Consider the following 25305-nt stretch of genomic DNA (forward strand, 5'->3'; position numbering starts at 1 on the left):
CCGAAATTTCCTTCAACTAAATGAGGACAAAACAGAGATAATTGTATTTGGCTCTAAAATGGAAAGGCTTAAAGTAACCCACACCTTCACTCTCTGTCCCTGAAAACCTCAATCAAAGCCAGCAATCTAGGGGTTATCATGGATTCAGATTTACATTTCGACAGTCTATCAAATCAGTTACAAAATCGGGCATATTATCACCTTAAAAATGTAGCAAGACTTAGAGGGCTCATGTCCACCGAAGACTTAGAAAAACTTGTACATGCCTTAATCACTAGTAAGCTTGATTACTGCAATGGTCTCCTTACAGATCTCCCAAAACAAACTGACGCTACGGCTAAACCAGACGCGGAAATTCTGCCGTGCGCAAATAGAACGTTCACCAAGCGGAAATTTTAAATTAACCGGCTACACTGGACGCGTTAAAAATGGCTCCTTTATCTTTTTTGATCTGTGTTTATATATTTTATAAACCACAGTTCATCGGCACCAGTCATCTGGAACAGAGTAACATGGGTAAGTATTAAGTCTACAGCAACCCGTAAATCAAACTACATTCGTATAAGGTTAAAATTTGAGCTAGACATAGTTACCAAGCAACCATCAACGGACATAAACCATAAACCATAGAACAAGTTACGTTGTAAGTGACCAACTAACTAATTTGATACAAACGAACTAGTTGCAAATGAAATAGCTAGGGTAACCACTTCCACGTCAAAGATCATATAATATTAGTCTGACTAAGTAGGTTTGATATATAGCAAGTTATGTAAAACTTCGGTATTGCAGACAGTCTAGTTGCAGACATATTAGCATAGATGAAAAGCTGTGAATAATCTAACCTCTACAGAGTTGTTTTAAACGTATGTTTGTGTGATACTAACTAACTGATTAATTTGTTAATGACAGACAGGCTAGTTGCAGATAGTCTAGCATAGATGACAGATGTGCAATCTAACCACAAGAGAGTTGTTTAACAGTGCCTACAGTGAAAAGGAGGAAGCACTTGCCTTACTTGTTATCCTCCAAAGTATTAAAAAGAGGAAACGGACCTGGGTGACTGCAATCAACCAGCGCAGGCGACAGCAAGGGGTATTTTACAACCTGGCGGAGGAGTTGCGTTTTAACGCTGCAACCCATCGATCGTATTTTCGTATGACACCAACGCAGATGACCACATCCTGTCAGTGATTGGTGCAGATCTCCAGCGACAGGACACCAATTACAGACTGGCAGTCGAACCCAAGCAAAGACTTGTGGTTACACTGAGGTAGGCCAACACACAAGCTTTTGCAATGATTATTATGGTTTTGGGGAGAGAGCAGGGTGGTCCCAATGGGCCTCTATTTGGAGGCTCAAGGCCCAGGGGGGCATTGCACCGCCTTACTTACTCCATCAATTTCAGACAAACTGCATGGGCTTAGGTGTTGACAAGTTACAGAGAAACACGAAGGAAATATTGATTTAAATAGACAATTTATTGCACTATTAATACACTATAAGTCTGTGTAGGGAGGAATGGGTGAGGGCACAGTACTCTCACCACATTCCCCTCCCAAGTCTCCTCACTTGGTCTGTAACCTCTGTGCCTGTGCATGTGAGGGTGGTGCATATAATAGTTGGGGTTGGCGGCTCTGGTGGGATGGCTGGCGGCTCTGGTGGGATGGCTGGTGGCTCTGGTGGGATGGCTGGGATGTCTGATCCCATGGCCTAATTAGACCAGGGCCCTGCATCTGTGCCTGCTGGTGCCCTTGGTCCAGATCATGGACACCCTGGAGCCCTTCTAAAAGAGCAATCTTTGCCCTCAGCTTACCCCAGCCACTTAATTTGTTCAGCAAGGGCACCAGACTGAGGGCAAAATGTAACATCTCATCCTCCTCCTGTGGCACACGATGGTGCATGTGCTGTGGAGGCTCCTGGACCATAGCCAGCAGCCTATCCTCCAAAGACTCCAAAGGTGCTGAGGCCCTCTTTCGTGCAGCAGGTCTGCTGTAGGGCTGTTTGATTATGGAAAAGAATGATAATCACAATTATTTGAATCAACATTGAAATTACAATTATTTAACACAAATATTTATTAGGTTAGGAAAACATTGCACAGCCCTACCCTGTTGGTTGAAGAACCAGGTTGAGAATGCTGATCTGGTTGATGGTCATTCTCCTCCCGCACATCCTCTCCATGGCTCAGGTCCAATGCCTCCCAATCTTCAACTTGGTCTAGGTTGCTTCTAGAGCTAAAGCATAAATGACATGCACAATGATTTATAGTCTAGGTAAATGTATGCTGATTCTTAAAATGAGAAATAATTTCAGTTATTTTAGAACTTGTGCTATATGTAAAATAGTGCGCTGGGAATCAGTGAGCCATCACTGCCTTTCAGTGTTTGCACTGTACCTCCTGGGTTGAAGGTGGGGAATAAGAAAAGACAGGGCTTGGGTGTATTTCCACTCCTTTTGTTTTGTTTTTGGAAAATTGGTCCCTTAGGTCCTCCAGCGACCTTGGCACTTCACAACTGTTGACATAAATTGCCAGATAATTGAATAACAGATTTTTTTCTTTAAAGTAACAATAACTCATGTATGTTGTACACCAGTTAACAATTATATATTTTCCTACAGATTCCTTGCCACCGGAGAGTCTTTCAGGAGTCTGGCTCTTGCCTACAGGCTGGGCAGAAAAACAGTGGCAGACTCCGTTCACATGACCTGTAGGGCAGTTGTCGATCACATGATGGAGACCCAAATGCCGAAACCAACGGAGGAATCATGGACAGCTATCGCAGAGCGCTTTTGGAGAAGATGGCAGTTTCCAAATTGCATTGGGGCCATCGACGGGAAGCACATTCAAATTCAAGCACCCAAAAAATCATGCAGCCAGTTTTTTAATTATAAAAAAACATTTTCAATAATCTTGTTGGCCCTGGTGGATGCGGACTCAAAAATGTATAATCATACAAGTTGGCGATTTTGGCCGTGCAAGTGATGGTGGGGTGTTCGCTCATTCAGCACTGGGAGGGGAATGAGTGAAAAGACTTTGAATGTGCCAGAAGACACCCCCCTGCCAGGTTATGGTCAGCAAGGTGACGTGCCATACATGATGGTAGGTGATGCTGCGTTTCCCTTGAAGCGGTACCTGATGCGACCCTACCCTGGCAGCAACCTGTCAAGGCATAATAGTCACTTTAACTACAGGCTGTCAAGAGCTCGCATGACAGTGGAGTGTGCCTTTGGCATTCTTGCGGCCAGATGGAGGTTTTTTTTGTCAAGAATATCCATGCTGCCGTGTCATATAGACATGGTAGTCATGGCAGCATGTGTGCTACATAATTATCTGATCAAGCCTAAGAACAGAGATATGGTAGAGGGTCAAAGGGATGGAGAACATGGTCTGCAAAGTGTCAGACACATGGGGGGTAACAGAGGACCCAGGGAAGCCTTTCAGACTCGAGAGTTCCTCTGTAATTTCTTTGACTCCCCAGAAGGAGCTTTAAGTAGTGCACATAATGTGTAAATAATTTTGTAAATAATGTAGTTTAATAGGTTTGGATAACATGATGATCATTGTATATATATATCTTTTTGTAAATAGATATTGATATTTTGTAAATAGATATTGATTATCAATCTCTCTCTCTCTCGCTCTGTCTGTCTCTCCCCCCCCCCCGCTCTCTTTCTCTGTCTGTTTCCCTGTCTCTCTCTCACTCTGTCTGTTTTCCCTCTCTCTCATTAGACATTCTTGGTTCCAAATGTATGTTGATTAAAACGTTCTTGTTGACACCATGATTCATTTTAATCTGTTTCCACTTAAAATACCTTATCAGAATAAGCACTATAGACTAAGTAAAACAATTTTAAAGTAATGCTATAGACATAATGATTTTGAGGAACGTCCACTATTATGAATAATTAGTATTACTATGGTCCAGTTCAATAGCTGCTTATAGTATAGAAGTATAGTATAGAAGTTACTCACCAGTTATGCCAACTGCCTCCGAAACAGCTCTCCATCCGGCATCTCTTTGACGTTTATCCTTATATTTCGGGTCACTGTGGTCGTAAAGCTGTACTCGTTTTTCAACTTCATGAATTAATATATAATCATCCATTCTTGAACTATCAACTATCTAGGCCTACTTGCCATCTATATACTTACACTGTCTACGTATACTATCTATCTTATACACTGTCGTCTTCAAACAGAAAAGTAATGTTTTAATCGTTAAAAACGTTAAATCTCCATAGTAACAGCTCTCGAGGGTTTGGGAAATAATCAGATTTATTGATTCCCTCATTATTCACAGAAAATATATAATGGTTTTCATTACATTGATTTATTACCATACTCTATGTTAAAGGCCCACGCAAACCTCGCGGAAAATAATAAAAATAGAAACCAGTCTATGTCTTAATTTTCCTCGCGGGAAATGTCGGAAATGTCTGCGCAGTACATTCAGTTTCAGCGTCTGGTGTAGCCACTCTCATTGCTTTCAACGGTTTCAAATTCTGCTGCGTTCACACCGTGTCCGCAAAGCAAAATTTCCGCGTCTGGTGTAGCCGTAGCGTGAGGAAGCTTGAGCTTGTTCAGAATGCTGCTGCTAGGGTTCTAACAAAGACCAAAAAATTTGAACATATTCCACCAATTCTGAAATCGTTACATTTGCTTCCTGTAGGTCAGAGAATTGATTTTAAAATCATGTTGCTAACCTATAAACCCCGACATGGTTTAGGCCCAAAATATTTAACTGATATGCTTCCACTACATAAGCCTTCTAGACCACTAAGATCCTCTGAGACCAATCTGTTAATTATCCCCAGAGTAAACACGAAACATGGGAAAGCAGGATTTAGTTACTATGCAACAAATAGCTGGAATAAACTCCCAGAGGATTTAAGACTTGCCCCAACTCTGAGCACCTTTAAAACAAGACTGAAGACGTTTATGTTTGCTTTAGCTTTCTGCTAAATCTTAAATACATTGCACTTTCTAAAAAGCTTTTTTAACTTTGCCTTTATTTTCTATTTTAATAATAAAATGCCTTATTAACTTTCTATTTTACCCATTTCTTTGCATATGTTTTCTTTTACTTATCCATTATTTTATTTTATTGTGTGACAATGTTTATATGTGAAGCACTTTGAGTCTGCCTTGTGTTGAAAAGTGCTATATAAATAAAGTTGCCTTGCCTTAAATGAAGAAAAAAATGCATTTTATTTCACACCTGGGCTGCTACGAGCACACACCAGGGTCATCAAAATGTATTATTAAAGGGAAACTTCACCCATTTCCATTAAGCTTTATATTGTTAGAAACTCATGTTTTTGAATGGTTGTGCATCATTCCCTTATTTTCTGGAGAGACTGGAGAGATCCGTATCGATCTCCAACACATCCTGTTTAAGATGACGCAATATGACGATTTTTGCGTAGAAGTAAATAGGAAGTGTAAGAGGGGAGGATTCTCGTAAGGCTACAAGCATTAGTCCCACCCCTCTATAGGGGGTGAGACCCACTGACGTTACAGACCTATTAGAGCAGTGCCAGTGGGTGGGACTACACCAGCAGAAACCAACATCCACAGCGTCTGAAGCTAAGCTAACAGAGGCTGTTGATAAAACTGAAGTACAATTGCGGAAGGTATTTGATCTGACATAGAAGATGGCACCATGCAAAGGTTCACCTTTTCGAAAGAAATACAAACGAGGACTAATTCACTGAGTTCACCAACTAATACTCTTCACTAGAAATGTTGTGTGAAATGATTTTCAAGCAGTCTTGCAGTATCAGCTTGGTAGATGGAACAGCGAGGTGTCCGATAGGCGGAGATCTAGATCAGCGGGAGTGGCCAGCGAAGCTGTGCATCGTGGTGCATGGTGGGAGTTGTCTTCAATCCAAAAGCGCCAAAAAGTCACTTTCTGCCTTTTCTCGGTCAAGACGGCACCAAATTAGAATTGTATTTTATTATTCGACTACATATAGGACCCAATTTCAATACATATTCATGCCTCCACCGGTGAAATGCTCCTTTAATGTCACGGTTGTTTATGATTTGCTCCACAGACATTGGGTCTTAGACATGTTACGTATTTTAAGCACATAAGCTGCCTCCACATAGCCATTAGGAAGCAGGACCGAACATATAAGCCGTAAATACTGTACATAGCCACAAGGGGAGCAGGACCTTACTGAAGGCTGCAATAGCTACTCCATTCACAGAAGGCAGCACCTCAGCCTAGGCCATGGACATAATAAAGGATGGACCACAGACTGGAAAATGGCCGCCCATTCATTCCTATACAAACTGCTCAGTGGCGCAGGGTAACATACAGGAGCGATTTGCGTTATGGGGCAAGACACGTGACCTAGTCCGTGATGTACCGGATGCAGAGGTCTTCTTCTTCTTCTAGTTTAGTGGAGGATCATAGTTTTTCCCCATATACCGCCACCTACTGGACTACTACACAGGAGTTTGTCACAAGGACGTTGGCAAATGATACTTTCAATCATAAAAATAAATTCAAAGAAAAAACCAAACTAACGAAACAAAATAAACAAAATAAAACAAATGAATAAAAAAAAATATATATATATATACTTAAGGTTAAATTCTTCTAATTAGGTTAGTATCTTTTAGCTAATTTATCAGCAATTTCATTGCCATATATTCCATGGTAAACCAACTAAACCAAGGCTTATAATATTAAAAGAAGATGCTTTACCTCTATCACCAAATCTTCACGTATTGAATTATCTGTTATAAAACTTAGTATCTACAACCCATCTAAGAGCGGTTATTATTGTGGCCATCTCGATTGAGTATACTGATAAAGTCACCCACTCTATATCCATATCCTTTTTCAAATTCTGGAATATATATGCCAATACCACATTGTCCTTTGGGATCTTTAGAACCATCTGTAAATATTTTCAGATATCCATAGAATGAAGTATTTAAATAACTTGAGCAGGCATTAGCAAAACTTTGCTTGGTGAGATACTCGCTTTTTCGAAATGGAATAAGATGCAGCTGGGTAGGCGCTGAGAGGTGATGCATGAGGCATGATGGTGGCACGGCAGACAAGTAGAGGAGCATGATGGACTGGGATCTGATGAGGATACAAAAAAGATTATCTAACTTAAGATAAAATATACTCTGAAGTTTCCAGTTTCTGCAAACAGAAGAGAAGGGGTTTAATTAAGGCTTTGTATCAATAATAAAATAGACTGTATATAACAAACGAAAAAATATAAAAGGCCTGGCTTAGTTTAAAGCCCACTCACCACGTCAAGGTGCAGGCCAAGAGTGGGAACATAGAACAAAGACTCACATCACAAACTCAGACAGTCAGAACATGTATATGAATACGAGACACAATAGAACAAAGACTCGCATCACAAACTCAGACAGTCACAACATGTAAAAAACATAAATACATGAAACATGCATATAAATACGAGACCAAAGACTCACAACACAAACTCAGACAGTCACAACATGTAAAAAAACATATAAATACATGAAACATGTATATACAAGACCATAGACTCACATCACAAACTTAAGACAGTCACAACATGTAAAAAACATTTATTTTTTATTCAACCTTTATTTAACCAGGAGAAAAAACTATTGAGATTAAGAATCTCTTTTTCAAAGGTGACCTGGCCAAGGCAGGCAGCAGCACAAAGAACCACAGTTACAGACAAACACTCAACAACAACAATATAAATACATGAAACATGCATATACATACGAGACCATAGACTCACATCACAAACTCAGACAATCACAACACGTAAAAAACATATAAATATATGCAACATGTATATAAATACGAGACAATATAATTTATTTTGTTTTATAGAGGTTACAGAGGTCACTGATCGGAGGTGCTGTTCAAAAAGAAATGTACTATTCAACTATGCCTTGTGCTCCGTTATGTATTACGTATTTCTTCAGGGAAAGTATTCGAATCCAAAGGAATAGCTTTAAAGAGACTTTATTTGTATAAAGTATTTTCGGTATGGTAAACTGATACTCTGAAGCAAAGAGAGGTTGAAGATGTATTCTAAGCACGTGCAAGAGTATTCTCCTAGCTGATCCTAGCCATCAACCCACGTATGTCTAATCACTGCCTGGAGAGTTCTGGCTTGCTCTGGCTCCAACCGTCTGTTATGGTATGGATCCACAAGCCCGGAAGTAGTGGGAGGAGCCGGGGTGACTATTACCCTCGGCCTCCTTACCTGTCTGGTGCTGCCCTCTGTGGATGGAGCTGTTATTGCAGCCTTCAGTAAGGTCCCGTTTCCCTGTGGCTATGTATGGTATTTACGGCTAATATGTTTGGTCCTGCATCATTGAGTCTATGTGTGGGTAGCTTAGATTCTTTAAAATACGTAACATATGCAAGCTCCAAGTCTACAATTGAACAATGTCTTTGTGCAGTTTTGAGTGCTTTGTGCCAAGTCATGCAAGCTCCAAGTATTACACTGAACACTAAACTGTACAAATACAGATCTTATTGGCTGGAGGGTGGTTTGAGATATGCTCTACGTGTTCCACTGTTGACAACAATTATCTTGTTTTCTAAATCTTATTTACAATTTTTTTTTTGCAAGGTTTCAATTTATAGTATAAAATAGTTTATATTTTGACATGGTTTAATTCCAATTGTTAAAATGAGGGGTGGGGGAATTTTTGGTATTACGTATGTTTGCTATCTATCTATCTATCCTTCCCAGTAATGTGGTTTAGCTTTGTGAATTTATGTCTAACAGAGTCCTTATGCAGACTCTCTGTTGCCCGTCTTGCCAGATGGTTCATTCTTATTTTACAATATAAAGAGGATGCCATTTTCACCAGAAGATGTACGTGATTGTCCTCAACAGTGGTTTCGAACATGTGGTTGTGCAGGTCTGGGAACAATGTCTTACCAGCACTGTATTCCAGTACTCGAATGACAATGGCTGCTGTTATACCATGTCCCTGGGGGAGTTTGCCGGAAGTTGTTCTCAAAATTCTCTGAAAGCAACGCTCCGACTCCCTGCACACAGCAACTATCCCGTCAGATGGTTTGGACAAACCTCCACGATTCTTCAACAGAATGAAGGGATGTACGGTGGAAGAAAGAGCGTCAGCACAAGGCATGCAGGTATGCTTTTCCTTTAGCTTTTTGACCACAAACCCAGCAATGTAGTTGATTGCCGCATCCTTGTAGTCAGACAAAGTATCAACACTTGGGCAGAGCTGGTATTCATGGTCAGAAAGCTCCACAGGCTCCACAGGATTCAGATCAAACCTGCGCAAGGTGTTTGCTGCAGCAGGTGTGACATCCATGATGGTGGTATTATCACGGAGGATTCAGTTGCCTGTACCTGTCTTTACTTGGGACTTCAAAAGAAGACGCTTGTAGGCAGCTGTAAACTGTCTTGATGTGGGATTGTTGTTGCATCCACCACGTGCTCTAAGACAGGAGAAGAACAGCTCAAGGTGATCTTGGCTCAGCTTGTAGGGGAGGAGGTAACGGCAAGGTGCATTTGGCTGGATGACCACTTCAAGGAAAATATTCCATGCACTTGCGCAACTGGCAATAAAGCCAACTACACACGTTTTCCTGGGGCCTAAATGCACCAGCTTGCCTTTGCTGTCTTTCAGTTCCAAGAGTGACCTTTGAGCCTTTAGCAGGATTTCCTGTACCCGGTCTTTGTTGGATGTCCTCATTGGGGCTTTGGACCCCTTCCCCAAAGGGTTCCTGCTGTTAAGGACATCGAAGGCGGCATCAATGATTCTCAGGAACTTCACTGTCTCCTCGCACCCGCTGAACTGTGGAAGATGCAACTGTGTGTTACAGTACTCAAGAGCATCTGCTACACTGCTGCTGAACACCTGAGCTGCAAGCTTCACCTTCATCTTCTGTTTCTCCCACCGTACATGAGCCATTTTTAACTTGTTTCCAAGTCGTAGTCCCTCCATCTCTTGACGTTTATTCAACTCCTCAATGTATTTCCAACAGATTTCTCCATTTGGAGTTTGGAGTAAACCCCGTCAGCCAATGTGTTTCTGATCAGCTTCAACATATGGCAAACATCCAGCAGCACATGGACCAATTGTGATGGGTCAGCAGGATGTGCAAAAGAGGATCTCATGTTATTGACATCCAATTTTACTCCCAGGGCTCTCATCATGGAAAAGTGGCATGATGGTCCATCGCACGTCAAGGAGACTGAACGAACTATGTCTATGAAGGCATTCCCTGATGATGTTGGCACGCTCTTCACCATTCATTCCATCAATGAGGAAATAGGCAACAGGGATTTTTCAGGAGTCGTTGATGGCTACAACCATGAGGACCAAGGCATCTTTGGCTGGTGGTGACTGTCATCAACAGTGCCACAGCCAAGGTCCACATATCCATGGAATCTTACAGCTGCATATTCGTGCTTTCGAATGGCCACTTCATCCAACATGAGAGCACACAAGGTCTCCTTTCCTTCAACTTTTCTGTTCTGCACATGACATGCAACAGCAGAAAAAGCAGGCTTTGTAAAACCGGGATCTGCAGAAATGTGGCTGTACCACGTTCGGATGGTTTCGGGGTGAGGCAGTACAAGGTCAAAAACTTTACGCACAAAACTATAAGCTTTGGCGGAATAGAAGTGCAGAGTCATCGCAAATGAACGCAACTCCTCTTGACACTTTCGATTTTTTACCTTGCACCTTTCTGGTGAGCAAGGTCTTATGGAATCCACTGAAGGAGTTCTCCAGCATCTCTGCACAGCCACTAGAAATGAGCAGCTTCTCCTTGACAGAAGTGATGACCTGAGTTAAGCAGGAAACTTTTATCTTCAATTTCCTACGATTCTGCTGCAACAATCTAAGTTTTTTTCTAATAGATCCCAGTTTATTTTCAGCCTGCCTTTTGAAGGATAGAGGAGATGCCTGCACTGCATAATTATGCTGAGCACTGTCTGATGCTGTGGCTTCAGAAACATTCACCTGTACCTCATCAGCTTCATCAACATCTAAAGAGACTTGGCAGTAATTGTGCTCTTGATTCATTACTTACCTCTGCCCTTACCTTACAGGGTGCTCCAGGGTTGCCGAAAAGGGTGGGGACCGCATCTGGTTTGAGGCTGTAATTGTGCTCTTGATTCATGTTACTTACCTCTGCCCTTACCTTACAGGGTGCTCCAGGGTTGCCGAAAAGTGTGGGGGCCGCATCTGCTTTGAGGCTGCGGTCGATGGTAAAGCATTCATTTGTGAAATGCCTGGCACATAATCTGCTGCAGGCATTTGGTACCCAACTCTTGCGGTTAATGTTTTTCAACCACTTGTTGAGCCTTTTCTTCTTTCGGAGCAGGAAGCTGTGGAGAAATTATGTTTATTACCTTCAAGGATATTTCAAAGTCAAAAAAACAATAGGAAGGAATACTATCATGTAGTTAGTAGTTAGTTAGTAGTAGCTTAGCTTGAGGTCATTGACATAGTAGTACAAATATTATTAGTGCAATTTCAAGTCAATAATCATCTGCTTTTTTTATTTTTTATCCTGCCTCCTCTAAAAAGATACCCGTCTCTTGTTGTGCGAAGCACTTTGAGCTGCATTCTATGTCATGAAAGGTGCTACATAAATAAAGTTAAGTATAAGGACAATTCAATTGCATATGTATATCAGCTTGTAATGAGGAAGTAACGGCATGGTGCTGGATGGCTGGATGGAAATATTCCATGCACTTGCAATAAAGCTAACTACACAAGTTTTCCTCAGCATTCTTTAATATGTCCATGATTCTGGTAATCCCCCAATAGTTTACAATGGTCATTTGTACATCACTTCAATCTAAAGTTTAAAATTGCATTGCTAACATGATCGCTAAGCCTAACAAATGACTTAGCTCTTTAAGCCAATTCACTTTTTTACTAATTGTATTATTATAAATTATTCGTTTAGAAATAATCTTTCACATACCTGTAACGTGATATATTGGAACCCGTTCGATGCACGCAGTTGATAGCAGCACAACCACCACCGGGCATTTTCGTATTAATCGATGATTATCTTCAAGTGAGTTCGGTGGAAAAGGGAGAATGTTCGCATGATCATCAATGTATAGAGGTAGGGTTGCCCATCCCCCACTCCGATCTACCGTCTCTTTAATAGGTCCATGTTCCATGTGCGCAGCATCGGCTCATCGAAATCGTAAGTTTAGGCTTAACATTTTAAAGTTTCTTATGAGTTTTGCATAAAATATATTTCTTAATAGACATCTATAATGTTAAATAATGTAAAACATTACAGCTATCCAGAAATATTAAAGTATGCTACCATTGGATGTCTACAGTGGATGTTTGCTAGGTACCTTAATCCTTTTTTCTTATATTTATATTGTAGCTATTGCAAATCAAATGGAAAAGACAAGGGCTGGAGTACCAGGGCAACCCCCTATTAAAAGTAAGTATTTAGCTTGACTAAGGAGAATATATTCACAGAACATAATTTTGTATTGTCTGTGTGTCCCCTAATATGACAAATGATTAGAATTACATGTTTACTGAATTCATACAAATACTGCATATGACATAAGCTAATGACTGTATGAATAGGATATATTAAGCTATATTGTTATAAACGTTAACAGTCCCCTCACTCTGTATTTACATGTATAGTAATCTGTGTTTTGTAATCTTTAGGGCCAGAAGTGTGGATTATCGGGGACAGCTACGTCCGCCGTGGAGAGGAGAGAGAGCCAAGGAAACCTGTGGCCCCCACCTTGGCCTAGAGGCCAGGGTCAGTTGGTTTGACTGGGGCGGGCTGAGATGGAAGACCCTCATCCCTTTCTTCCTGCAGTCCCTGAGAGGAAGAACAGCCCCGGATGTCCTGCTCATCCACTGTGGCGGCAACGACCTCGGACGCCTGGAGGGAGTTGAGGTTGTTGCCGCAATGAAGCAGGACCTGCAGTACCTCCACCGGCAGTTCCCAGCAATGCAGATCGTCTACTCTAACATCAACGAGAGACGCCGGTGGAGGGCTGACCATCCGGGGAAGCTAAATCACGCTAGGAAATGGGTGAACAGTGTGATGAACGCATTTGTTAGTGTAGAGCTAGGAGGCAACAGCGTAGAGCATCCTGGAATAAGGTTTAACTGCTGTGGTTTATACTTAAAAGACAAGGTTCATTTCACCAATAGGGGAAATGACATTTTTTTAAAAAGCATTTCAAAGTCTCTTGAAGCGATAATCCGGAGTGGGTGAAACTGACACTTTTAGGACCAATGCCTTCAGCCTTCTCCACTTTGAATTGTAATTTCAACAGTTTTCAATACTGTAAGATATAATCCAGGTCCTTAATCTTTATTCGATGATGCTCTTCTCTGCGTATTTGATAAATCAGTAATTATAACCTTTTTGGTAATCATTTGCGTTTATCACACTGTTCATTCATTTCACTGTTCTTCCTCTCATTCCTTTCCTTACTTCTTCTTTAGGCTACCTGTCTTTGTTTCCCCTTCCACTCTTCTGCCCCAGCCAAACAGCCAAAAAAAGTGTTTTGTTAAAATTTGGGGTGGGGGCTCTTGTAATAAAAGCTTTTTTTATTGTAACACTTCAAATCCTATTTCTTACACATGCAGCCATTTGGACACCATTATATGATAGCTGATAACCAAGGTACACACTGTAATACTATAATCAAGAGGACATACAGGCAGTTCAAATAAAAAGAGATAGAACTTTATTGATCTGGAAACTTCATAAATATGTAAGATTGCTCCATATAATACCATAGTAACATAGTAAACGTATGTAGGCCTAAGAAATTCAGTATAATGTTATTGCTTAAACAGATTCCTTCCAACTAACTATTTACGAAAAATGCAATCAATAATTTATATAAAAGTAAATGTTTACATATCGACCAGCAACGAAGTTGGAGTAGCCTACCCAAATAATGAATTGTAATACACCAACATTGTCAACTGTCATACATAGCTAACCATAACCCTGTCATACATAGCTAAACAAGCAAATGAAAATGAAATACCTACCAACGCATCTGAAATGTTAATATCAGACAATTAACAATATTATGAAAATTACGTAGGTCTCCCATAATCATTCAGGTAATCAATACGTCCGTGCCGGTTACAGCTATTTCAATGATATGTTTGTTATATATCCGTGTTCAACGCCATTCATGTTAAGTAAAAGGACAAATCTCAGACTTTGGAAGTTAATGGAGTTAATGGAAGTTAATTCGGAATTTAATTTAATTCGGAACTTAATGGAGCCGTGCACTTCAAAATAGGTCCATAGCAAGGAGCCGTTTGTTTCAGTACGACTCCTTTCAGCTGCCCACCCAACATAAACTGCTAATAAAACGCTTGAGGAGGCGTTTTGAAAAGAAAAAACTAATTTTTTTTTTAGAACAGGGTAGAAATATAATTATGAGCCTTTGATTGATATCCAGACATTTTTTGCGGAGACACGATCCTGTTCCCCACTTGTATTGGAGTGGACGGCGATATCTACTTCTGGGCCACATGAAATGACGGACCCCCGTCCACAGCCAGCTTAAACAGCTGCAATACCAGGCTTGGCCTCTGAGCACTGGTGGATTGCGGAAGTATGCGCCTATCCTGGGGGCCTGGCCGAGGCCAATACGTAAAAAAGGCCACGCCCACTTCAAATAGGCCACGCCCACTTGACGGGCATATAGCGCGTGATTCAGTTGGAGAGGACAGAGACTATAGGTAACCGCAGAGAGAACCGGGCTTAAGCCCGGGGCTTGAAGCTCACAATATTGTCCCTCACACGCGTTAGATACAATTCCCTCCCTTAAGCTTCAGTCACCATACCGAAACATGCCTACTTTAACAAATAAAGTGAGTTAAAAGCGACCAAGGATTGGACCACTTTCTTCCAGAAATAACGCATCAGACAGGTGCGGGGCGTGGCGAGCGGAGCCGGGCACCGCAACGGGGTACACTTGGACCTCATCAACTCATCACACACCCTTTCTTAAGCCTGGCGGGGACTGCTCGTCGGCGCCAGATTATTCCGTCTCATTCGGTACTTTGGCTGACGAGTGTAAATCTACCTCCAATACTCTGACCTGATCTTTTTTATTCCTAACGTCGTGTGATCTTTTCGCCAGTAGCCAATTCCTCGCAAGCGGATAACCACAGGACCGCAGCATTCTCCGGTCCCTCCGCCAGCTACGCCTACCCGCTCCTGTCTTCGCCTTGCCCGCTGGATATCTTTTGAGTTCCGTTTTGACAATAAACTTTGGATAGTCCGAACTGCCTCGGTCTCTGCATCCGGGGTCCAAACTAACATTTCCGCTAACCGTAACACCGTAAGTTCTTGTGGAGTAGTATTCAGAGACACTCCTCGAGTTTGTAGCATTCTTTGACTAGTCTTCATCCTCATCCTCATCGTCATCCGCTTATCCGGGGTCGGGTCGCGGGGGGAGCAGCTCAAGCAGGGGGCCCCAGACTTCCCTTTCCCGGGCCATTGACCAGCTCTGACGGGGGGATCCCGAGGCGTTCCCAGGCCAGTGTTGAGATATAATCTCTCCACCTAGTCCTGGGTCTTCCCCGAGGTCTCCTCCCCACTGGACGTGCCTGAAACACCTCCCAAGGAAGGCGCCCAGTGGGCATCCTTACCAGATGCCCGAACCACCTCAGCTGACTCCTTCCTAAGTAAAGGAGCAGCGGCTCTAATCCGAGTTCCTCACGGATGGCTGAGCTTCTCACCCTATCCCTAAGGGAGACGCCAGCCACCCTTCTGAGAAAACTCATCTCGGCCGCTTGTACCCGCGATCTCGTCCTTTCGGTCATCACCCAGCCCTCATGACCATAGGTGAGGATAGGAACGAAGATCGACCGGTAGATCGAGAGCTTTGCCTTGCGGCTCAGCTCTCTTTTCGTTACAACGGTGCGGTAAAGCGAACGCAATACCGCCCCCGCTGCTCCGAGTCTCCGGCCAATCTCACGCTCCATAGTACCCTCACTCACGAACAAGACCCCGAGGTACTTGAACTCCTTCACTTGGGCTAAGGACTCATTTCCTACCCAGAGTAAGCAATCCACCGGTTTCCTGCTAAGAGTCATGGCCTCAGATTTAGCGGTGCTGATCCTCATCCCAGCCGCTTCACACTCGGCTGCCAGCCGATCCAGTGAGTGCTGAAGGTCACAGGCCGATGATCCAATGAGGACCACATCATCTGCTAAAAGCAGTGACGAGATCCTCAGACCACCGAACTGCGAATTCTTTGACTAGTGAATGCTGCAATTCTTCAAAGACTCTGTTGTCAATGTATTGGGAAAAGTACTGAATTTGACTCCAGTCGATTCGGGTTGTAGGGTCATCTTGACAGTCAGGAAGCACAGGTGTGAACCTAATATGAAGAAAATTAATAATTAAACCACGCAGAAATCTACTTTATTACATGCACTCGGGTAGTAGTGCATCAGTGGGACAATTACAGTGTTATAGATCTGCAATCCTATTGACCATAATTATAGGAACTTCTCAAAATTATAATTTATAGTATTGTTACCATGAATATCAATGGCTAATTACTGAATCACTGATTATATTATCCTCATACTAAATAAAACCTACGTGCTACTCTTGACGCACAGAGGGCGACGCCTTTCCTGCTTATCCCTGTTTGTCTCTGTGTCTGTCTGCTCATCTGAACCTCCTGCATCTTCTTCCTCTTCTTCTTCTTCACGGTCTTCTTCTACCCCAGGTTCAAACTCATGCCCATCTCCCTCATCATCTGAAAGCTCCAAATCTGAATCTTCTTCAACTATCTTGTAGAGAATCTTCTCTGCTTCAGTTCTGTTTCCTACAACAATGTTGAGTCATTAAGTACATGAAGATGGTCTTGGTATCCACTATAATTGACATTCATAAAGGGGCTATTATTTTAAAACACTTATGATTGAAATACATTCAGAACTAAATATATAATTCCTGAGATGTTACTGAACAAGGAGATATATGATTATCACAGTAAAAAACACAATAGATAAACAATATTTGACTTACCGCTCCTCTTTCCATAAAATGTGCTCGCTGCTATGCTGGCCATTTTGGATGAGAAGGAAGAGGAAGTTCCCAGAATCCCAACCAATCACATGGCATATCACTGTAAAGCCCTGAATGTCCTCTTGGCAATACAACAGGACTTGGTAGAGTAGCTCAAAAGAGCTGAATGATATGCATGTGAACCAATGGGCGGGGTCTCAGGAGGGTATAATGGCCGTGAACAAGCCACTACACGCTGAAGGGCGCGCGGCCCGAAACGTCCGTTGTTGGCCATTCAAAGTTTCGAGTGCTGTCCTTGCTTTCATGAAATCAATACTACAACTCCATTTCTAAATTAAGCTTAATTGGGAAACAATTCTGCTGCTTACCTTGCTATTCCACATGTAAATCCCTTGGCTGTCGGGTGCATTCAGCCTGCTGGCAATGACGACCAATGCGCACAGAAGTGTTCCCCCTCATTACAAAAGCATTGAACCGGTGTAAGTGCCATATTGGCTCAGCTACCAGATCGGCTCGGGGTCCGTCGTCTGCTGATTACGTCACACAATACGCTATCTACAGCAATAAGGTCTTTTATGGCTTAAATTAAAGAGCCTGTAATGATCTTTCATTTTGAACATAGACCATTCCCAACCTATCTGTATGGATAGTTTTCTTCTAAAAACAAAACATCCCTCGGAATCATCTTGGCTGTTAAGATAAGCCGTCCGTGTTGCCAGATTGGGCAAATTTTCAGCCTGATTTGGCTACTTTGAATCACGTTAGGCTGGAAAAACGGGACATATGCCCAATCTGGCAACACAAACCGAAACTAGACAGACCTACTCGCGCTCACGCATGTGCTCGCTGTGGTTGCTATGACGACAGCCAGAGCTACAGCACAAAACAGCCAATCACAACTGTCCCTTAGCAGCCAATCACAATGTAGCCTACGCCCATTCAAGCGTACAGCCAATGATATTGTGTAACGTAATCAGCAGACGACGGACCCCGAGCCGATCTGGTAGCCGAGCCAATATGGTACTTACACCGGAACTGAAATCACAGGCAGCCTCTATTTTTTAACCAATCTGATCGCAGTTGATTTAGTATGACAGGTGTGGCCATAATAAGAATGCATGTGCTTTTTCAACTTGAATGGACTTGGGCAATACCATTTCAAAATATTACATAACTAAAAACAACATGTTATTCAATGTTAACATTCAAATACACATTCACACAGAATGCAGTTTTAACCCTTTCAGATAAGCACACTGCAAGCCATCTCAGAAATAGTATATCTTAGTTTATTACAGCTGTAGGACCTTCTACACTTCAAAGTGAATGTATTTGTATATTTATCCTGAAATAGGTCCTTAATAGGCTATACATTATTAGAAGGGGTATTCTTCGCTTGCAAGTGAAGGGTAAAATGCAACTGTTCATTGTGCCATCAAAACTAACTTTGTTTTTTTTATGGGACACTGAAGACCATTCAAAGCTCACTGCAGAAAAGGTATCAAACTTGCATTTCATAATTGTATCCCATACACACAGAGATGGCCTCTTATTGGACTAAAAGGAGGCGAGTCTTGTCCAAAGCAAGGGAGACAGAGAACGAGATTTTGCAGCAATTACATTTTACAGTTAATCAGGCTGAAAACCCCCCCCCCCTAAGTGAAAGCTTATCAGATCTAGCACTGTGTGAGACAACTTCAGAATTCGAGAACAGTCCTTGCCAAAACACTACAGACAGTGATGCCAGTGAAAGAGAGGATTTTAGTGGGTTATCCAGCTCTGATGAAAGTGAGCCTGATAGTGGAGCAGATTAATGGCATATTTCAAGAGAATCGTTCAAATTGGTATACAAGCATGAAATTTGGCGCAGATACTCTCTAAGGGTCACTTTTTGGAAAAAAAGGCGTTGGCCACCAATAATTCAAGATGGCAGCCATTTTTCAAGATGGCTGCTATTTCTGTAAAATGCTCATTATGTCAATCGTTCAAACAGTGATGTAGGCATAACCTTTAGTGAAAATACTCTCTTAAGAATGTTTTTTTTTAAAACTGTGCTTGTCCCTCAAAAATTCAAGATGGCAACCATTTTTCAAGATGGCTGCCATTTCTCTTGAACCCTTACATCAATTCTTCAAATGGTGATGCTATCATCACATTTGGTACAACTATTCTTCAAGGAACATTCTCATGGAAAAAGGTGTGTGCCACTCAAAAATTAAAGATGGCGACCATTTTCAAGATGGCTACCATTTCTGTCAGAGGTCAAAGTAATGTGTTAAGGAATAGGTGAGTCAATCTATGAAAAAAAAGGGCTTAACCCCAAATTGACACAAAAGATTTTTCAATGGATTCTACTAGTATTTAGTGTGCAGAATAACATACTAAAAGTATACCAAAATATGCCTCCCAGATAGCCCTCATTTCCAAATATATGAGTGGTGACAAACTGCTGTAAATCAGCTGTGAATGATCTGAGTAGTTAGGGGCCGTGTGCACCAAAAGCGTTTTTAAAAGGCGGAGCGCCTGTCTGTAATGCATTCTCTATGGCAGGACGCGCATGCAGCGCGCCTTTTCAAAAGCCGCCCGGGGCGGTTAAACGTTCCGCGCGCCTCGCGCTTCGAGGCGCGCGCCCCAGTTGAAAACAGTTGAACTTTTGAAGAAAAGCGCTCCACGTCATCTGTGCTTTTTTCGAACGACCAATCAAAATCGACGAGGAGGCAAGGCTAAAAGTATCAACAGAACACAAACTGAAACATGTCGGACGAAAGTTTAATAACAGCTGTGAGTGAGTGTCCGGTCCTGTACGACCTCACGTTAAAGGCGTATCATGACCAGACAAAGCGCAACCAGGCCTGGCGGGACATTTCAGCTGTGCTGGGCGTTACAGGTGAGAATTATTAATTAATTATTTATATTATTATCATGTTTATTAATGATATTATCGCATTTAACTATTAGCCGTTAATTACAAACTGCCACCCGTTTACTTGCTCTTGTGTTTTACAAACTACGGTAGTCAAGTAAGCTAACTAAAATATCAGTTAGCATTAACGTTACTGATAGGTAGGCTTGATATTAACCTTGTAGGTTGTGTGAATTGCTAATTTCAAGAGACATAATCTTGTATCAACAGCTGAAGTGTCCCGCAAGAAGTGGAAGTACTTGCGTGACAAATATTTGAAGGAGAGGAAGGCAGAGAGGGACAGAAAAAAAAGTGGGACCGGTGCCACCTCTTTCAAGAGGTGGAAGTATATGGCCATCATGGGCTTCCTGGAGCGCCATGTTAAGGAGAGGGTGACATCCAGCAATATGGATTCAGAGCAGGGAGATTATAGCCAGGATAGCCAGGAGATAGCACCGGAGATCTTGGCCCTGCTAGCGCCCATGATGTCTCCCCAACGAGAGGTAGGCTACTGGTAGGCCTATAACGAAAGCTAGTAGCCTAAAACATATGCTAAAAACATACCCTAACATTCTAGTGTCTTGGCTGTGAATAAGACTGAGCTTGTGCTAAAGGAATGACGATATGATGATGTAATTACCTTATTAAAATTTGTATTGGATCACCATAGCAGTATTTGTTAATTAGTTAATTAGAAAACAAAAAAGAATTGCACAGTTGCTAATAAAGGTTTGCCTTCTTATTAATTAAATATGAAAATAGCCTACATTTAATTTATTGAATTAATAAGAAGGCAAACCGTTTAAATTATCCATATGACAAAAGACAGGCCAAATATTTGACACTGTGATCACTGTTGATCTTGCAACATACACAGTATGTTATATGTAACAATAATCACTGATATATACGACAAATATATTTCTAAGGCCTCTTTTTCCACACACAGCGATTTTTTATTTTCTTTCATTCACCTCATTGACAGATGGCACAGGTGTGGAAGGTCGTCAAATTCAAAGATAGCAGCACTACCATTGTGCAAAGCAGCTGGTTGGAGGAGGCAGGGGAGTCATGAAATTGTTTCTGGCCTCCTAGTTCTTATGATCACATCCGCCTCCAGAAGGCAGTCGCGCACCATATTCCTCCAGGTGCAGCGTGGGACGTGCACGGCGAAGTGAGGGTCTTGGTTAGATGTGGTAAGGAAAAATGCTGCATATGAAAACTTTTTTATAAGATTCAACTTGCTAGATTTCACTAATGCATGCCATTCACTTTCAGCAACATATGTTAAGGTAAAGGACTACCTGAAAAAGTCCTTACAGTGCTTAACATCAGACATACAGTCAGAGGCTGAAGACCCTATCAGAAGGAAAAGAAGGTAAAAAACAAAAACAAAAAATCCTCTCCAGAGGTGAATGAGGCCACACATTACCGCTATCCACCAGACCCACCAAACCCTCTAGGCCCCTTCCTTGGATAAACGACTCCCTTAAATCGATGCGCTCTAACCTCATGGGCTGCTGAGAGAGAATGGCATAAAACGAACAACCTATCAGACTTAACACAATACCAGTAATTATTGAACTGAGAAACGTGGCACAGCAATGGGACAGACTGATAAAATCGCACTTGGATGACTACGCAACTAGAGCAGTTGAAGAGAAATTAGATGACCAAGAAGAGATAGAAATAATAAGCAAAACCTGTGTCTCTTGCAAAGAGGGCCCCCTGTGCTGCTACAAAATCCTTCTCAGATTTAACATGCTGACTCACGCATATCCCCTACTTGGGTTGGCATACAAGTTTCTGCTGACACTGTCAATAACTCAGGTAGCCTGTGAGCGGTCATTTTCAACCCTTCGCTACATCAAAAACCGACTGATGAGTTGCCTGTCTGCCAGCAAACTGGAAGCCTTTTTGTTGATGGCCACTGAAAAGGATGTCCTTGTGTCTCTTGATACTGACACAGTGATTGACAGAGTTGCAGAGAAGAGCGAATCAATGAAGAAACTGCTTTTATAAGGTGAGATTTATGATGAATAAATACGTTTGTGTTAAATTAGTGGATTTAATTAAATGTTTTGACAGAAAATAATGTTATTATTGCTTTGCTCTCTCCTCCTCTCTCAGGGTGCCCTTGCTGTTTGCAGTTGCTCAAGTTCGTAATCATCCAATTTCATTGCCTTGCTACAGATTCGTTCTTGTGGACTATTGGGGGGGCCATTCAACATTTTCTCAAACAGTATGTATATCAGACTGTTGTCTAGCTCCTTTTCTTTTTTTTTGTCATTAGTCCTGCTATAATGCAATTGGTGTGTATCACTCACTTTTTTGTCTGTCAAACTCTTTCTCTTTAAGGCTGCCCTGTCCCCCAGGGATGTGCCTTTCATTGGTGTGGACTTCCCAGGCATTCTTCACATTTGTAAGTTTACTATGCTGTATACTGTTGTAATGTGTTCTTGCTGACATCCACCTGGACGGTCATAAAGTCTACTACTTTTACAGAGTGACTGTAATGAATGCAACTATCCATTATTGCATTACTTTAAAGAAACCAATACTATCAATGTACATTTTGTAAAACACTAATTTTCACTGTTCTCTTTACCCACCTTGCCTCTCTCTCTCTCTCTCTCTCTCTCTCTCTCTCTCTCTCTCTCTCTCTCTCTCTCTCTCTCTCTCTCTCTCTCTCTCTCTCTCTCTCTCTCTCTCTCTCTCTCTCTCTCTCTCTCTCTCTCTCTCTCTCTCTCTCTCTCTCTCTCTCTCTCTCTCTCCCCCCCCTTAGGTCTTTTTTGGAGTGAAGGTTTGCCTTCCCCTGGTTCACATGTGTTATTTTTGTTTCATTGTGAGTTTACTAAATAGCTTATTTCAATTCTAGAAGAGACAGTATGAGATGAATCTAGCATATCTGACCGCAACTTTCTGTCTCCCTTAGAGCCCCAAGGTCCATGCAGGCCACTTTGACTTCCTGTGTTATAATTTGTTGTGTTTTAGTTAGTGTAAATAAAATAATACATATATTTTGTATTCTTCCCGTTGTTCTGTGTTCTTGTATTTTTTGCTGACTGTGAGACGGTTGAAACTGTACATATTATAAGCATTGGTCATTTCAGAGAGTTGACCTAGCGGCAAAAATCTCTGCAAGTATAGTGAAAGAGCGTATACATTTTTTAACATGGTTACTCTCTTCCATGTAGACTACTGCGGTTGAAACAGCACAATATGCAGATATATCCTCTGGTATGTTGTGTGCCTCCACATGTCGTATAAACAATCATGGTGGGCTGCCATGGCAAAAAATGCCAGGGCCAGTTTTTGGTCCCAGCCCAGCCCTGTGTGTCCTTCAATAGATATTTAATCTCTGTAGGTGCAAATCAATAAACTTTTTCTTTAACCTTTGTTAATCTCTTTTAGACGTGGGGTCTATTTGCGATAATGTATATTTAAATTATTATTTTACTAGTAGTGGTAGTGCTACTTTATATTTTTTATTTAATTTTCTTTTAACCAAATGGGGATTACTTGCAGTGGCGACTGGTCATTAGGGGGAAGTGGGGCTCGGCTCCACCTACTCTCACAAGAAAAGAAAAAGTATGATATATAATTTTTTTAATACATATATATTGTGGCAGACGCCAGGGAGGGGTGAGTGGAGTGGTAGGTCTGGCAACCTGCCAGCTCCCCCCCAAGCCATATATGGACTTCCTCCCATTAACGAGGCAGGCCTGAAGGCCATTAAGATAGCAGGCTACCACAAGCCAAAGTTAGGGCTAGGGCTAGCTAGCAGGCCGGATCTGTGTGATCGCCTGGAAGCTGAGGCCGACTACAGAGAGCCTCTGCGTGAGCTTCTGTAAACCTTGTACGGCCAAGAGTGCAAGAGACCTGGACCTTGATCGATTACTTGTGTACCGACCGATTTGTATGAGGACCCTCCCGGTGACGACCCCTGGACACGGACTACAGACGCTAAATTACCCTTGTCCCCACCCTGGTGACAATTATTTACTATGTGAATAAATCCCCCGTTTGAACTGCTCTCTGTGTTGGGTTTGTCATTTAACTTGGTGGCGTGGAAACCCCACACCCACTGGCCCGCTAAAATATATATTTAAAAACTAATCTCCCCAGAAAGTACTGTAAAATATAAGTTTGGCGCTTTTATTTCATTTTTAGTCGAGCCTGGCTTGCTTCTTCTGGCTGAGTTCATCTGAAGGGGCAAGAGGGGCTCTATCCCCACCAGCCCAATGTAATTTGCATTGGACTTAAAACATTGAATGCGCATGCTCAGAGTGTTTCTCTGTTGAAGTGGATAGAGATTATTTTACTTCTGGTGGAAGTAAAATCCAACACTCCAGTTTCATTATCACTTTCAAATCTCACCTAAAAACGTATCTATTCAGCCAAGCCTACTCCCTTTAAGTCTGTTGCATTCTTGGGACTAGAATGAACCCACAGTTTTTCTCTTGTACACTTTTTATTATGTTTTTTGTTTGCTCTTATGAATGATTGATTTTGTAAGGTGACCTTGAGTGTCAAGAAGGGGGGGGGGGGTTAGTCGCCTTGTCCTGCTTACTGCGGTGAGGGTTTTGTATAATTTAGTTAATTAATTAAGGGCGCCACCAGAGGGTTCCCCCGACACATTTGCCGCCCTGGGCGATATTATTTTTTCTTCCTCCATGGGCCCCTGACGCCGTCTGGGCCCCGGGCAGCTGCTTACACTCCTCCTGAGTTCAGCCGGAAACCCAGGCACCCCTCTTGAAATGGATCGGTGGAAGGCTACAGAGCTGCGATATTTCATGCTTTATGCTGGCCCAGTAGTCCTGAAAAATACCATTGCCCTTGGAATCTAGGAAAACTTTGTAACTTTCTGTGGCATCTGCTGTTGTCTCCTGGTATATCAGAGGAATTGATTGATTGTGCTCAGGGATTGTTGACTTCATTCGTAACTCACTTTGGGCAGCTATATGGGAAAGGTGAAATTACCTACAATGTCCACCAGCTGACACACTTGGCGTCAGAATACCGCCTGTTTGGTTCCTTGGACAACATATCTGCATTTCTCTATGAGAATTATTGAGCACAACTGAAGCGCCTATTGCGCAAGCCTCACTTGCCTTTACAGCAAGTAGTAAAATGGCTCTTACGCCGGGATTCCACCGGACGCGTAATCATCCTTATAAAAAGGATGATTTATTTCATAAATTATTTTATGTTGCTCCACTTCGACAATGAGTCTCTCGTCGTCAATGTTGCCGACCCTCTGATTGATTGACTGCTGACCTGGTTCCACCGGTAATGTTGATGCGAAGTTGTGATAGACTACATGAGCTGAGTATTGTGTTTTATTTA

The 25305-nt window shown here is 42.1% G+C and overlaps 1 long non-coding RNA gene across 1 annotated transcript; it reads right to left on the bottom strand.

The window, feature by feature from the left end:
• Positions 1–1612: 1612 nt before the first annotated feature.
• On the bottom strand, positions 1613–2977 carry LOC130391014 (uncharacterized). Its single transcript, XR_008896841.1, has 4 exons — positions 2621–2977; positions 2399–2516; positions 2111–2237; positions 1613–2000 (listed from the first exon to the last, which is right to left on the bottom strand). It is a non-coding gene; the product is annotated as an uncharacterized LOC130391014 (long non-coding RNA).
• Between the last annotated feature and the right edge of the window lie 22328 nt (positions 2978–25305).

This window comes from Gadus chalcogrammus, chromosome 1 (assembly GCF_026213295.1).
Source record: "Gadus chalcogrammus isolate NIFS_2021 chromosome 1, NIFS_Gcha_1.0, whole genome shotgun sequence".
Classification (NCBI taxonomy): Eukaryota; Metazoa; Chordata; class Actinopteri; order Gadiformes; family Gadidae; genus Gadus; species Gadus chalcogrammus.